Genomic DNA, 15,006 nt, shown 5'->3' on the forward strand with positions numbered 1-15,006 from the left:
CCGTCCATCACCACCCCCTTTTGTACCACTTTGGACTCAGTTGCAGCGCGATCCCATCCAGCCATGGGCTGTACACCTGTGTCCGCCCTGTCCGGTCTATTGGCCTACCCTCACATGGCCCCACACCTTCAAAGGCCAGTATCACGATGTTCCCAGGGTCGCGGACATCCCACGACACCCACGCCAGGCCCTGTGCATCTCCTGTATGCATGCAGATGGTGAAGTAAATGAACTGATGAAAGGTCCTTTGTGTGAACTATCAGGCGATAGCACATCTGCAGCTCCGAGCAGGAACTGGCATGTGACAGCATCCCTGACAGATACTATGGCATTTGCTTGCAACTCCCACACTACGCACTGCCCGAAGTGAGACCAACATGTACACATCCCACACAAAGTAGTACTTGGTCATAGTTCCGCGCGTGATATGTCCTTCACACGTACTTCCACCCATCCCAGGCCTGCACCCGTTGCACACAGACACTGCTCATTGCACCGGGCTGTGCCATTTCATCTCCAAGACAAGCCCAGGGCAAGCCAGCGCTGCTTTTAGCAGAGCCACTGACGCTATGGCAGACCATCCTGAACAGATGCCGGGATCTAGTCATGTGAACCTGTACCGTGCACATCTGCTGCATGTACTGGGGGCACTGCCATTGGCCGTCTTGAGGATCAGTTAACGGCTGTGCTTCCGCCTTGCGGATGTCACCTGCATTCAGCCTGTGTTGCATTGTCACTCATGCATATTCGCGTGGTCCATGGATGTCTGCCTCTCCAACGTAATGGTAGCTGGCCTGGATTACAACATGTGTGTGCGCCTCCTGTTGGTCCATAACCAGGAGTGTCACTGTGATGCCTGTTAGCGTCATGCATGGATGTTTGGCATGCAGGCTGGACAATGGACCTGGGAGATTGCACAAGTCCTCATGTGCAGTGAGCACATTGCGTCAATACCCAATTGGGCTTTGGTGCACATTGGGTCCAGTGGTTGGAGTCAACACATCTGTCTGGGTCAACTGATGAATTACGTTGTTGATAAGTCAGATGTGGCAGACGACAAGCGCTCATTGGAAATGTTGGCTTACGCAGCTGCAGTTGCGTTCATGGAGGAGTGACAAGGTACCCACAGCCACAACTGGATGTGACCCATTGCACGTGTCCCGAGGCCTGGTTGCACATTGGGAATCTGGTCGCATGTCTTGAGACGACGGTGGACATGACTGCTTTTGCCTGTACTCATGATCCATGCGTGGACAACCGACGCGGGTTGGAATGAACTTGTGTTGGTGATGGACTTCCCCGAGGTGCAGATGGGTGCTGTCCTACGTTCCTCATTCAGACATGCTGCTGCATTGGTCTGCATATCATGGCACTTCTCTTGGCCATACTGGCACGCAATTGTTGATAAAGTTTCCACACTTTAACTTGTCTCCAACTGTGTTGTGTCTTGATTTGTATGCCGATGTGTGTTTCACAGACTCCCTGGCTCCCTGCCATACCTGCATTGCTACCCCATCAGGCCTGTGGGTTTGTACTTGTGCATTGTCATGTCCGTTTGTCGTGCTTAGCTAGATGCATGTGGCCATTTACCGGCCACAGGCAGGTGCACTTGTAACCTCTGTTCAGTTGTGCAAATGTTGGCGTTTGTGCCACATTGTGTGTTGACGTACTGGTGCTCTGTTTCCTCTGTGTGTGTGCTGTATTGTGTGTGAGATGTCCCTTCAGCTCTGATTTAGCTCAACTCTCTCCCCTTCAGGCAGTGTGGTTTCCACTTCTGTGCTTGCTCTGTGGTGTGATATTGCTGGGTTGTGTGACTTGTGCTCTTGGTTGGTGTTGTCCCTCTTGGGCATGGTCTGTCTGCAGTGGTGCTGAGCTTAGTTGTGCATGTGTGCTATTGTGCCCTTCTCCCGCAGGTCCCTGCTGGTTCCTCTCCCTGTTGCTGTTGTGTCTGTTTCGGTCAGTTTCCGGTCCCCGGTCCTGCCACTGTCTCCAGACTGATGTGGTCGACACCCTGTCATCCAGCTCCTGGTGTGGTGCTGGCCTCCCACCTCCGGTGTGCATTGCTGCCTTCTCGTTGTCGGTGTGTTTCTGATTTGTTTGTGCATTTTGCATTACTCCGGATGTTCTGGTTTTCTTCCATTGTCCACCTCTGCTCTCAGGCTGCATTCACCTTGTCCAAGATGGCCTGCCATGTACAATGTTTTTTTTGCCAATGGGGCTTGTAAGTGTGTATGCTGGCTCAGGTTAGCCGCTGTCTGGCTGTTGTTTTCTGTTTGGATTGTCGCATTTGTTCAGGCTTTTGTTGTGCCTATTCCTGCCTGCTGTGTGTGTTGCGGGCCTGGCGGTGCTTATCCCTGCTTTTCTCATCACAAATGGACTCTTCGCACGTTTTTTTGTGTTGTGGTTTGTGTTTTTTTCTCAGTCGCGGTGGTTGTATCACGGACATTGGCTGTGGTTTTGGCAAACTATCGCATGCTACCGCCTTGTTGTGAATTCCACGTTAATCCGGGGTTATTTTCTCGCGATCCGCTGCGATGTGTAAAGGTGTGTTCGCTTTTTTTGGTGATGTTTAGCACACGTTCTTGTGAATATACCGACATTTAGTAAATAAAAGGTAAGTAAATCAGCTTTTGTAAGCACACAGTTTCTTTAGTTTTCATACAATTTTCAAACTTCACACATCGAAAATTTTCCACAGAAAAGCAGTCAATGCATTTCTAGGGGAGGACATTAAGTTATCGGTTTACAAGTAAGTACTTGGCTTGAGGAGTTGGTTTTCTGGGGTTAGAACAAGGATTCCCCCAGGGTCAAGGATGCACTCAAAGAGCACCCTCTGCGGCACTAGGGAGGCCGGGTGCAGAGTGCTGAGGCCTAATGTTATCCAATGGGGCTTAGGGGGCCTCCGATTGGTGGCTGCTCACGAGAAGGCCACAAGGTGGTGGGAGCAAAGCTCCTGGAATTAAGCTCAGGGCAAAGGGGGGTTCAAGTTAACACACAGAGTGCACCCACAGTGGTGCAGGGGAGTCCAGGTGCAGGATGCTTTTTTGGCGACGGGTGCCCTGTTGTTTTGAATGGGCATTCTTTCTTCGGTTACAAAACACTGCGGGCTCAGGGGCAAAGATCTTCTGGAGGCAACCACCAGTTGGAGAGGTAATATGGGATGTTGTGGGATGCCGGGACACTGTCGGTTGAGACACTCAAGGCCGTGGGTTGTCGGGTACAGGGGTGTCTTTTGATGTCTGGTTTTTCTTACTGGCTCTGGTCGCGGTCGGGGGGATCCTCCAGAAAGGGGCTGAATGCATTGTCAGGAAGATCGAGGGAGGTCAGGGATCACAAGATCCCAGGTCAGGTTCGCCGGGGAGACTGCCTTGTGGTGTTGGGCCACTCGAACTCGGGACATGAGCGTCGGGTCCAGACTCGTGGATTTGACTGGAGCCAGAGTCTGTTGGTTAGAAAATCCAGTGCTCACGGGAGACAAAGTCTTTCAGTGAAGGCAGGGCAGGTCCTCCAGGCTGGGGGGCTACTGAATGCAGGACATGCTGGAATTCTGCTGGAGCAGGCTGAGGTCAGGACAGGCATGTAGGGTTGGGGCAAAGTCAGTAGGTGTCATCCCCTTCTTCCTTCAGCACTTCTTTTCAGTCCTTTTTCTTCTTGTTTCTTCTTGTCTGAGGAGGCAAGGATCGGGGTTCCCCCTAAATACTAGTAATAGAGATGTTTCAGGTAGGTAAAGGTTGGAACCAATGGGTCCTTTCCTTTGGGTGGGTACACCCCCTATTATGCCACCCTCCGGAGCGATGGGGGCATAAGCCTCACTTTGGTTGGCTGGGTCCCCCCATCTTCAAGATGGCAGAGACCGAGATTTGTGCTTCACCTCGCCTCTCCCACCGGGGGGGGGGGTTGGCAAAGATGGGCACACCTCTCCTCTTATCTTGGATTTCCCACTGAGTCTCCCCCTGAAAGTGGGGGTCAGAACCGGTTGGGGCCAGTTGCTGGGAGCAGAAAATGACTGGGTCAGCTCACAAAGGTGGCAAACTTTTGAAGCTTCCCCTTCGTGGACCCTGCCCATCCTGGGGAGGAGGCTTGGCACCTCTCCCCAGGATGTGCTTTGTTTCCAGAACCCAAGAGCCAGAGGCTCTTGACTCAGTGGTCCAGAAACATGTCTGGGGGTTGCAGCTGGCGAGCACCCAGTCAGCCAGGACACTAGTGTTAGAACGTTTTTCAGGGGGCATTTCTAAGATGTCCTCTGAGCACTTTTTCATTAAATGCCAGACTGGCATTTATTTATTATTTATTTATTTATTTATTTATTAGGACATTTATAGAGCACGAACGACGGCCCTTGGGCATCTCGGCGCTAAAGAATCTCTGCAGTGTTTAACCAACAAGGGGGCTAGAGTTTACTGATTAAAAAGCCAGGTCTTAAGTTGCTTCCGAAAAGACCAGAGTGAGGTACTGGTTTTAATCGAGTATGGCAAGGTGTTCCAGAGTTTAGGTGCGGCTACAAGGAATCTTCTGTCTCCCCATGAGACAGATTTGGTGCGGGTTACCACCAATTCGTGTGAACTGGATGAGCGTAATGTTCTAGAGGGGCTGTAGGGGGTAAGGTTTTGAGTAAAAAAAAGCAGGGCCGACATTGTGAAGAGCCTTATAAACTATGCAGAGGGACTTAAATTTGATTCTATTTCTTACAGGAAGCCAGTGCAACTTTCTTATAGTATCTGACGCAGATTGGTGTTTGGGAATTCGTCCGAGGAGCCTGGCGGCTGCATTTTGAATAATTTGCATTTTATGTAGCACTCTTTCTTGGGCACTTAGAAACAGAGCATTACTATAATCAAGTGTAGACAATACCAAGGAGCTTACCAGAGTTTTTCCAGCTTTCTCGGGTAAAAATGGCAAGATTTTTTTAATGAGCCGTAGTTTGTGGAAGGCCGAAGAGGAGATCTGGTTTGCGTGGGGTAGGAAATTAAGGCGATTGTCAAACATGGCTCCCAGTTTCCTCACCTTGCTGACCGGAGCCGGGGGATGGCCCAAAGATAGTGGCCACCAGAGGGAGGACCATTCTGGGGTCAAGTTGCCGAAAATGACCACTTCCGATTTGTTGGAGTTTAATTTCAGGCAATTGGAGGCCATCCAATTCCCTATTGCCTGCATGCCCTGATTAAAATTATTGGCTATTTTGTGCCCATCGTTCCTGACGGCGAGGACCAGCTGGGTGTCATCTGCGCAGGATGTGAGGCTCATCCCATGTGCCCGAATGACTTTGGCAAGGTCCGACACATAAATGTTAAATAGTGTCGGACTGAGGGATGAGCCTTGTGGAACTCCACAAGGCAGAGACAAGGAGGGCGATTGAAAGGATCCAATAGTGACAACCTGGGACCTGTTCGCCAGAAAGGATGCCAGAAGTTTCTTGGCGTTGTGTTGGATACCCATGCTTTCGACACGGTCGACCAAAGTAGCATGGTCGACCGTGTCGAAGGCCGCCGATAGGTCAAGCAGTATCAGTGTGGGTTTAATGTGCTGAGAAGTGTGATGTACTCTTCACTTTGTTCTGCACCAAAACACGCAGTCTGCAATAGCAGTATGTATGTGTCAGGGTACAGGGCCTCTAAAGGTGTAAGAATATGTGCTGCAGCCCTTTGAGGCCTTCCCTGGTCACAGCGCCCTTGGTACCCATGGCACCTTTTACAAGGGACTCACATCTAGTCTGAGAGTTGTCAATTTGGGTGTGCAACAGTACAGATTTAGGGAAAGAACATGGGCCCTAAGTACCTGGTTGGCAGGAACCCAGGGCACACTTAGTCAACAAGCATCAATATCAGGCAAAAAGTGGGGGGAAACCATGCAAAAAGGGGCACTTTCCTTCTCACTTGATTATTTTTGTTGATTGATAATGTTGTTTATCGCTGATGCTACCATGCTCTCTATGTCTCACATCACAGCTACCCCTGAGGAAGGGACTTAGTCCCAAAATGCATTGGGTTGAAGTCATTAAGGCTGTTACGAATCTTGAAAACATCACATGTCAGAGTAACATTTGTCATGGGTTACGCAAAACAAAGAAATGAAAAACAATGAAAAAATGGAACCTTCATGTTTCTAATAAAAGATTGATGTTTAAAACTGAGATAAGTATGGATTAAATTGATTACCTGGGGACTGATGAATCGTGGGGGCACCATCTTTCGCACAATAAAAGTTTGCAAAGTTACATGAACTAGGGACTGAAACAGCAGTAAAAAAAAGTGACTTAAGTAAGGAGTTGGTACTTGGTCGATCCCTCTGCAGGTGTATGGCACAGGCTATAAATGTAAAAGTGGTGTCCAAACCTATTGTACTGTAAGAGTTTTGAGCTGCATTATGCAGGCTTGCGAAAAGAGCTCAATGGAGTTTCTATGTGGGTGTCCACCAACTAATTTGAGGGGTGTGTGCAAATATAAGCTGACACTGGATGGTCAAAAGATGAAAATAACGATGAAGTGCAAAGGCGTGCGATGCAGCATGTGACAATAGCAACATCTCTTTTGCTGTAGAGAGTGAATCGATGGTATCATTTGTGAATGTGTTGCCTACCAAAGACCCATGGCTGTTGTGTTGTTACTTGAGGCACTGGTATTACAATGTATGAAATGCAATATTGTATTCAGGGCAAAACATGTCCTGGAGTAGACAAATGTATAGCTGATGTGTTGTGTTATTTGCAGTGAATGTGATTCTGTGTAATGTCCTCCTGGAATGGTGATAAAGGTACCCCAATATCAAACGAGCTGTGGAGGTTAAGCGAGAGGTGGCACTACAACTAGTCGAGGTACCTTTGATATCCTTGCGAATTTACATTTACAGACAGGCAATCAAAGTAGAGAGAATAAAAAGGGTGTGACAAGGTGGGGTTTAGAGCAGGGAATATGAGCTTTAAATGTTTTCTATTGGATTTAATTGGATGAAAATTGGCATCTTACACACTAACAGGTGAAATGAAGACTGGCGTTTTATGGAAAATGCTTTTGGGGATATGTGCCAGTAGGAGAGAAATCGGTCATTAGGATTTAGAAATCTGCAGTATATAGAGAGGAAAGTTATTGGACAGGAGATAGCCAGTAAAACATGTTGAGAGCAGCAATTCAAAAGTTGTAGAGAATATGCTCATAACAATATCAAGATCAAAACCAAACATGTTGGTAATACTTATAGAAAAAAATGGTCTTGGGCATATAAGAATATTAAAGATAATTCACTAGATTAAGTTGCCAGAATGTATCTCAGGCCAATTACGGCCACAAAGAGTGATGCGGCTGCAGTGATTTGTGGTGTGATTGATAGAGGAGACAATGATGGAAAAAGGAAAGTTACACCATTGGAGCAACATAATTATTTCTCCAGCCTTATATGTCACAAATATGCAACATATATGTGCACTTAGCACTATATACTTGTGTTTCCTAACGTTATTAATGTAAATTGCTGCTCTTAAAATCAGTATCGAAGTACATTAACTGTAAAATTAGAAATCATCTATACTGTGTGCCTTAACCTTATTAAATGATATATACTCCTTAGATGCTTGATGAAACTATCCTCAAACTATTAAAAGGTATTTAGAAAGAAGATTGATTTATGTAAATCTGAGCACTAATGTTTCTGCATTTGAATTCATAATGTAGTTCTTAGTCACAGTATATTCGTGCATTAAGAGTTCAACATGAATCTAATGCTGGATTTATGTATTTAATAGTGTCATTCATTTGTAGTTATATGTGCACAAACACCACATTCTAATGTACACCATTGAATGACATGATGACTGGAGTTGATAAGGTTTGTATTTCTTCCTGCATAAAATACTGTTTTCTATTTCTGACTGTGTTACTTTTCCCTTGAAGGTACATTTGCATGGTTTGTTAGTTGGAGAATAGATGTAACTCTTTACTAGCAATATAGAGCCTGAGAAGAAGACCTTGACAAAGAACATGGCGAGCCAGAGTGTTAACTGACAGTCTCTATTCAGTAATGTTGCGAGGAGTTTCAGGTACCCAAGGATAAGTTGTTCCCAGGACTGGTCTGGGAGAATCTGGCAATGTTGCAGCTAACAACGTGAGGATGGAAAGGGCAATGGAGCCTCTCATGGTGTGTTCAATGGGAGTCGCCAAACGATTTGTGTAGTATTAACTAAAATCTATGTGCCTATCGCTAGGCACTAGAGATAGTGGGGTGGCATTACGATTAATTTGCACTAGCACTTTACTGGTTATCTCAGTAGCAGTTGCCAAATATCTGGGGTGGGCTTGGGCCAATAGGAATTTTTCTTTTGCTGTGATTAATTGGTTTATCCTTGGTGCACATATGAAATAATGAATTATAAGTGTATTTAGGTGTTGAGAAAGATAGAGATCCCACCGATGGGACTTTGCCAGCATTCATTGTGATAATATGAATTTGATGTCTGTCTTTTTAATTGTGCACCATTACCGATCGTCGCCTAATTCACTAAATGTTCGGTATAGTGCTGTCAAAATGCTTTTTTATTCTCTTTCTACTTTAAAAAAAAAACTTTTATTTGATGACAAATCATTTTTTAATTGTAATAGAAAGTGTTTTAGTCATTGTTAATGTTAATCCTCCGGTGTCAGCGCGCTTTAAAAATGTCACTTAACATAACATAACAATGTACTCATATTAATAATGGAATGTTCATTTTTATTTTGCTTTTATGAGTTTTTGCTCGAATAAAGCTAATTTGACTTGACGTGACTTGTAGTATTAACTAGTGTACTCACAGGTCGTTATAGGCCACTTTTCCTTGGATTTTGAGAGGAACAGACCTCTATGCTTACCCCTTTGATTCTTTGCTGATTTGGTTTATGCCAACACTTATTTCCCTATCCCTAGAAGATTCTTGACTGAGCTTCTAAAATGCTGAAACCTTCCCACAATTTCTCTGCACACTTCCCAGTAGTTTTAGATACTTTTAGACTTAATCATCCTCTTTAGTTTAGAATTTAAATTAGATGAGTTCAGACTTTACTTATGTTTAAGAGAGAATTCTTTGAATTGCTGTGACTGAACTTCTTGTTTGTCTTATACTGATGTGCCTGAACTTCTTCAGGAGGCTTAGTGGTCCAGTTGTTATTCCGTACCTATACAGCATAGTATTGAGATTGATATACATTAACCTAACTGCTAACTTGCAATAACACGTCTTGACTCTATTTACTGATTCCTGGTCCTTATTGTGTAGCCAAATGGGTTACACTGTTAATTATATGTGTTTGAGCAGGTTCTAACTCACTGCAACTCTCAGTCACCCAAAAATCTCCATCAGATAACCAATGGTAAGAGGGTTGACCCGGCACTGGATCACTCTTTAGCAAAAACAGCAGCAACAATTGGATTTAGAGAAGGTAAAAGAAAGACCTTGCTTGTCTCCTGGACACTAATGCTAGTCTAATAGGGTCATTGGAAATTTGCCGTGAATTTTCAACAGAAAATAGTAAATGCGAGGAGTTTTGTTAGAAATAACATAATCTGGTTATGGTCCTCAAAGTGACTGAAAAATCCTGAGATGCTAAGAAGTTGAGAGAAGCTTTTGGTTAAGATATGCTCATTCTGGAGGGAACTTGAGTTTTTCAAAGATGAATAAAAGTATGGTATCACTGACCCATAAATAATGAAGATTAGCCAAAGGAAAGATAGGTCTGAATACAGACTAGCCAAAGGACCAAGAGGTCAAAGTTCAGAGATAGACTAGTAGTTCCATGCAACGTATTGAAAGGACCCCAGTGACAAGGAAGGTAGTGGGAGGTCTGTAAGAAACAAATTAAGTGAATATGTTATTTAGGAGAAGATAAGAGGTTATTAGTTTAATTTGATTTAGAGGTGAGATATGTGTGTCAATACTATGTATCTGTTTGATAGGTGATGCTTATTTTGTATGCAAGGCAGTGAAGACCGAAGATGTAATACGCAAATCATATCCTGTCTTGGCATTAAAGTTAACTTTCTACAAGTAAAGATGTATCTGATGGTTCCTTTGTCATATTCAACAAAAACCTTTGTATGTTCATTCCCAATTCAAGGGGAAGGTAGGGATGACTTTGTAAATATTCTGATTAACCTACCTATGTCAAGCGCTTCAGACTTGGAAAAACTTGGTAAATAAGTCCTTAAAGAACATGAACAACCTTTTGGTACAAGACGCACAATGGAGTATGTTCTTATGACTTGCAAGTGAAGTTCAAAATCTAAGTCTTTATTGATGTCCCAATTTTTCTCAGATTCTTGGAGGCAATACTGTTTTATGCTCAATCTCAATCTTTCACTCGAATAAGAGCACAAGACCACCGTATTCAAACCGTATAATTTGACACACTTATTGTTCTTTCCTTGTTAAGTATAATTCCTGTAGAAATGACGGGGCAGATCTACAAGAAACTAATGCAGCGCCGCAAGTCATTTTGCTGCACCTCACTGCGTTCGTTTCGAAGCAAAGAGATGCGTCATATTTACAACAATATGTCGCATCTCTGTGCTTCCCCCTGTGCTGGCACACAAACTGCTGCCATGGGCCGGCACATGCACCGTTGCACCATGGGGAGATTGTTTTTGTGCAGGAAGGGGCACCTTCCTGCACAAAAACAATCAATAGAGGTGATTTTGTCTTCCAATGTGTGCTGTAGAATGCAGCACGCATTTCAAGAGGAAAGAAACAAGGAGAAATGAAAACATTTCTACTCGTTGCGCCGTAGCATTCTGAGGCATTTCCAGATTTATGATTTTATCGTAAATCTGGAAATGCATCAGTGGACATGGGTGTTGCGTGGGAACACCCAAAGCAACACCCATGTCACGCCCCTAACACGCAAAGTGTTGCGTGAACAGGGGCCATATTTACAAGCACAGGTTAAGTCACGCAGGGTGCCTTTACCTGTTCTTGTAAATATCACTTAGCAGGCTGCACTACCAGTTCGTCACGCAACGTGATGCACCGGCGTCGCAAGGGGCTTGTAAATCTGCCCCGATGTTTTTAATTTTGCGATGTTCTTCTTAGGAAAAATATTTTTTTCAAACAGTAGTGAATAGTTGCGATAATACCTTCTGTTTATTTCCTAAAAGTGAACATTTTAGTAGATGAAAATGTTTAAATCATATTATGTATGTTTACTATTTGAAATAGTTTTTCTTATAATTTGTTGTGCCCAATATTTTACAGTCATGCTTGTAGTGTTATGTTTATAAAGACCTGTTGGATCTTACTCAACATTGTATTTTATAGAATATACAGAAGACAAAATGATTAGCTTTGTCAAGGCGTTCTAATAGTGTGCTTTAGTGACGCACTCTTTTTAATCTACCCCATTTCCGGTCTATGAATTTCCTTTGCGAGTGTGATAGCTCAGTGGTCAGTCCCAAACCCAGAGACTCTGTAGTTGGTAGTTGAGAACAAACATCTAGGGGTCCATTATGATGATGGGTGGATTTCCTCCGCCAGGGTGGCGGTGGCAACCGCCAGCCTGGCGGAGGAAATCCGCCCGACATCATCAGCACAATTCCCCTCCGCCATATTAGGATGGCGGAGGGGACCGTGGCGGTGCGAAACACCGCCCGCCTGTTGTCCGCCCCGGTCGCCTAGCGGCCGGGGCGTAAAACCTGTAACATGGTGGCGGTGTCTGTTAGACACCGCCCGCCATATTACAATTGGCATTCACCAATGCATTTCCGTGGCGGCAATGCCGCCACGGAAAGGCATGCGGAGACTCCCTGCAGGGGCCCGTTGCGGGCCCCCTGGGAGTCTGTGGCTTGGGGGGTTGCACATGGGGGGTACCTATGGTACCCCCCCGCATTTCAAAGTGCAACATGGCAGGCACCGCGCGGTGCCTGTCATGTTGCACTTTGAAACGCAAAACGTGCACTTTACACATGGCAGCGGGCGGAGATTTCTGCTCCGCCCGCCGCAATTGCACCCATACAGGATGCGCCCACCTGTGTGGCGGGCGCATCCTAATGCCCTGATCGGGACCCCCGCCCTTAAGGCGGGCGGTCCCGAGTCCCGATGTGATGGCGGGCGGACTAAGTCCGCCCGTCATCATAATGGACCCCTATGGCTGTAAAGTGCAAATAATGGGGCTCATTACGATGCCGGCGGCGGTATCACTGCCATCGTAAGGCACTACCCTGCCTGCCAAATTACAATGGCGGGCGGTGTGCTGGTGGACGCAAAGTCCGTCCGCCACGGGTCTGCCACAGGCAATCGTTACGATTGCCTGGCGGACCCACCCTGCATCAACATTATGGTGGCGGTGCCTAGCAGGCACGGGCCGCCATATTATGATGCTGCCTCCCCACCAGCCGGTGTATGGCGGGGAAACCGCCATTCACAGGCTGGTGGGGAATGCATTTGGGGGCCCATAGCAGGCCCCCCTTGTGTTAGGTGGATGTGTGTGTGCCCTAGGGGGTACCTATTTCCCTTCACCAGGTGGCAGACACCGTGTGGTGCCTGCCACGTAGTGCAGGGAAATGGAAACCGTGTATTTCTGACATTGTGGCTGTTGCTGCAGCCAGCGGCACCCACCGAAATGTCAGAGATACACGATGCAACCACCACCATGGCAGTCGCATCATAATCTGATGTGCGGGACCGCCTCATTACAGGCGGACGGTCCCAAGCCTTATTTCTATCCGGCCTACATTAAATTAAGCTGTAAATTTTGCATGATGAAAAGCATAAGCAAATAATAATGCTCTTGTCTGCGCCTTCCCTTTGTCACATAATCATGTCTGCCTTGATCCTGTGCCTTTTTGTAAGGCAATTGGCTAAGACACATTTTTCTTTTGTTTGTTTTACGATACTACATGGCAGTTATAGAAGAGCCATGGAAACCACGCCGCAAGCACACTGTTTAAAGCACATTAGTAAAGGATTCTCCAAGCACAGATTCAACTGTACTCCACACAATTTGATTATGTATCTCCTTTAAACACTTTCCCGGGTAAACTATAGATTGTTTTAAAATTGGAGCCTGCGTTCACCACACAAAAGTTTTTACCTCATTTTCAGTCAATCACAACATGATGTGTTCCTGATTAGGTGACGAATTGATCAACAGTAGTATATTAACGTAAATTTTCACAGACTCTAACATGTTCACACACCAATACCTAAATAAATATGTAAACATTGTTTGCACAATACTTTGTAGTACTTTATATCCTATTACTTGATAGAGCATGTTGGGGTGAAATGCCCCCTGTATGGTATAAATGCATATACCCCTGCTCTGAGTTCCTGACTGCGTGTGTACTGGGTATACTGACTTTTATTTTTTGCCCTAGTTTCACTCTAATCTAGCCTGTGTGCCTAGGCCTAGCCTGTCCCTGACAATGTGGGGTCCAGAACCTACCCTGTGGCCTGGAGGGAAACACCAACTATACCCTCAGAGTGGACAGAGGACAACTATCCCTATCTCAGGGTTTGCACATAGGATGGTGGTGGCAGCAGTTTCAATCTTATGCCATTGATCAGACATTTTCATCTATGTCAGTGAGAGTGTAGCCTATTGGCCCCTTCCATATAAAGTTATGCTGGTATGTGAAAATCCCGAACCTTATGCTGACATCCTGCCTGTATATCGAGATTGTGCATGGGACGCGTGTAGCTCACATGTAGTAGTAGCACTGTATATATGAGTCTGTACTGAAACCAATAGGGTCCATTTGTGACACCGCTAGTTTACCATAACACAAGACAGAGGATAAAGACAGATACCCCAGACTGTGGAAGTGTATTAGCTGCATTCCTGTGGCTGTGGGTAGGTGATCGTGACTCTGAAATGAAAATATTGAAGACAGGGCTACCTTTAGAGAATGATAGAAGTCTTTGTTAGCTAGAGGCTGCTTACTAGGTCTTACTTAGCACTTAAATTTGGTCGATTATAGGGGTGAAGGGTGTTTTTGAAGGCGATGAAGGGGCAGATTTATCAAGGAGTATGTAGTGAAATAGGTCCACTCAGGAAGGTAGTATTTCAAGATGATTTATTTCATGAAGATAACAGGTTGTAAGGTACAGGACATCATGTAGATATGTGGTAGATCAGAGCCCCACCAGGAGCAGTCTGTCTGCTGCTCAGGCCATGACCAACTGTCGCTCTGCCTCTCTCAGTCCCAACATTCCGAGGCATCATCAGACTCCAACATTCCAATGAGACAGAGCACAGGCACTGGCAGAGCAGGGCTGGTAAAACACCATACAATATATTTTGCAGGATACTACAGAGTGTCTTTGTCCTGCAACATGCAAGGTGATGCCAGGCACCACAGTTCCTAATTCAGATGTAAAGAGTCACTCAAGGGCTATCTGCGCTTCCATGCATGACTTTGCAAAGAAATTTTGTACAGTGCAGCAACTTGTGCTGGGTTATGTTACATTTTGAGCTAATAGGCGTTCAATGGGTGGAGCATGGGCATTCTCCTGCATCCACCCATGGTTTGGCTGCATTGCCAGATTTGCAAAGGTTTGTAAAGCTGGGATTGCTTCAAACCGGTACACCTCCCAGAGGATAGCGTAATGAGGAGAAATGTCTTTTTTTCCTCGTTATTTCATCCTTCTATGCATGATGAAATTAAATATATAAGATATGAAATAACAGCATTCGTAAAGCGCACAGCTACCTCCGGAGAGGTGTACTAGTGCTTGGGGCTGTCTGGAAGAGTAAGTGAGCTATTGCCCCCAGTCACAAGGTGCTGGGCTAACCTGCCGACGGGGATCGAACCGTGAGTCCCTTTGTTCTGGCGTCAGCCGTCCTTGCCGCTGCACCTCACCTCTTCCCACCTCTACCTTCATCACGGACAGAAAGAGGTAAATGCCTCTTTGAAGTGTTTTTCAGCAGGAAGCTATCCCTTCCTGCCCCCCCAAAAATCCTGGCCTTATTGCAGGCACCCTTTCAGCATGGTACAAGGGGGCCTGCATTGGTGCTAGGCAGAACACAGTGTGCCACTGCTAGGAGGGAGTAG

This window comes from Lissotriton helveticus, chromosome 8 (assembly GCF_964261635.1).
Source record: "Lissotriton helveticus chromosome 8, aLisHel1.1, whole genome shotgun sequence".
Taxonomy (NCBI): Eukaryota; Metazoa; Chordata; class Amphibia; order Caudata; family Salamandridae; genus Lissotriton; species Lissotriton helveticus.